Genomic DNA, 2275 nt, shown 5'->3' with positions numbered 1-2275 from the left:
CAAACACTATCCCAGGTGGAGAACAATGGCAATGAATAAGACAAGGCCCCTGATGTTTTGTTTTTCCATTTGAAAAATGATGAGATGGCCCCTAAGGCAGTGCACCTTAAATTTAAATGCACTCAATCCCCGGAGATCTTGTTAAAATGCAGTTTCTGATTCAATCAGTCTGGGGTGTGCCTGAGAGTCTGCATTTCTAACCAGCTTCCCCAGTGGTGATCACGCTGCTGACTGGAGAACCACACCTTGAAGCCTTCCCTGACCTCAAAGACTTCACTTGCTCAGTATAGGATACAGAAAAATTCAGTACTATACGTGCCATGGGGAGGAGGAGGGGGGATGGGGAAGGGTGCTGCCCAAGTTTCCATAGAATCACAGAGAAGGGTATCTATCCCAATCTTTTTTTTTTTTTTTAATATTTATTTATTTATTTGGCTGCACAAGGTCTTAGTTGTGGCATGCGGAATCCAGTTCCCTGACCAGGGATCGAACCTGGGCCCCCTGCATTGGGAGCGCAGAGTCTTAACCACTGGACCACCAGGGAAGTCCCTCTATCCCAATCTTGAAGAGTCAGGGGAAGCTTCCAAAAGGAAGGGACATTTAAGCTGAGCCAAGCTGGGGTGGAGGGGAGAACATATGTGCACAGGCCTAGAAGCAATGGTGTGTGGTAGATATTTAACAGCCATCTCTCTAGAGGTAGGCAAGAAGGCCCTAGTTTGTAGAATTTGCCCATTTCCTTGATATAAATACTCCCACCATGGCCGACTTTAGGCTACCAACAGGACATCACCAAACACATAATAGGGAAGGAATGTACACCAAACTCTCACAAGCGGGTACAAACCACTTCAGAGCATCACTGCCTAGAGGTGGAAGTATGATGCTTCTGGGGAGCTCCGAGCAGTCCTGTGGGGTGGGAACTCACAGTGTGTGTGGGTGTGGGGAGTGGGCAGCAGGCAGGGGAGAGGAGTGCAGGCAGAAAAGGGAGAGACGGGAGGGAAGGCTGCAAATGACCACATGCCATTTTAAAGAGTTTGGACTTCGTCCCGAGGAAAATCTGGAGTCATCAAATGGTCTTAGGAAGGGAGTGACCTTGTTGAGAGTAATATCTGTAGAGTGATGGAGACAGAAGCCTGACCACAGTGCTCTGGAGTGTGAACGAGAACAGCTGGAGCCAACCTGGGGAGTGGAGACTGTGCATGCAGACAACATCTATACTTACCTGTGTAGCAAAAAAATGCAAGGACGAAAGTAGAAACTGTTGGGTAACTTGAAGCCTAAAAATCCCTGATTTGGGGATTTTTTTTTTTTTTAATATGCAAAAAGAGTGGTTATGTTTAAATGAATATGACAAAGAGCCAGTAGAGAGGAGCAGGGACCACTGATGAAGGAAGGTCTCTGAGAGCAGGTAAGGATGAGACCCCAAGTTCAGATGACCTAGTACAGGATAGAGTAATATAAGGACCATGAGATTAAGCACATTTTATTAATGCTAAAAAAAATTCAAAGTAGTGCTCAGAGGGCAAGCCCCTCGTCTGTTCTATTCAATGCTGCCTCCCCAGCACCTGGAACAACGCCTGGAACATGGTGGGTGCTCGGCAAGTATTTGCCGAGGGAATTAATGCATGAACAGATAAGAGGAACCACCGATTAGGCACACACTTTGTGCCAGGGCTGTGAAAATGATGGCCATCCACATACTCACTCACTCTCTCTCTCTCTTTAGTTCCCCAACCAGTGGATCGAGCTGGTGCCCTCAACAGCGAAAGCGCAGAGTCATAACCACTGGGCTGCCAGGGAATTCCCGCGTGTGCTCTTTAATTCTTACAACTGCTCTACAAGGTGAATGTTTACTTCCACTTTACAGATGAGGAAAGAGAAGTGCAGAGAGATTTAGAAATTAAAGAGTTCAGGACGTGCCACCCCAAAATATATTGCTTTGGTGTGTTGATCATTTTGAGCCGAAGGCATTTGAGAAACAGCAGGTGTGAGAAGGGCTCTCTGATCTACCCTTTTCTACCTAAAAACAGAACATAAAATCTCCTAGGAGGAAGTTGCCCTTGCTGTACCAGGAAGAGAATATCCTTGTCCCCAGAGCCGGGGAATCGACGTTGAAATGTACAATCGGTCTGTACAAACAAGCTTATTGAAATAACCCTTATCTTCCACAACTTCCCCTCATGTATCTCCTAGTCACTTCCCCACGACTTACTGCGCCAGCCCAAACCCCTTTGTCTGGTCATTTCTTCAGAAGTTATCATTTCTTTGTCTAAAA

The 2275-nt window shown here is 46.4% G+C and overlaps 1 non-coding gene across 1 annotated transcript; it reads right to left on the bottom strand.

Moving 5' to 3' along the window:
- Positions 1 to 471: 471 nt before the first annotated feature.
- On the bottom strand, positions 472 to 544 carry TRNAG-CCC (transfer RNA glycine (anticodon CCC)). Its single transcript has one exon. It is a non-coding gene; the product is annotated as a tRNA-Gly (tRNA).
- Positions 545 to 2275: the final 1731 nt, after the last annotated feature.

This window comes from Eubalaena glacialis, chromosome 12 (genome assembly GCF_028564815.1).
Source record: "Eubalaena glacialis isolate mEubGla1 chromosome 12, mEubGla1.1.hap2.+ XY, whole genome shotgun sequence".
NCBI lineage: Eukaryota > Metazoa > Chordata > Mammalia > Artiodactyla > Balaenidae > Eubalaena > Eubalaena glacialis.
Note: the sequence above shows the minus strand (reverse complement) of the source record. Positions and strands in the feature narration are given on the sequence as shown.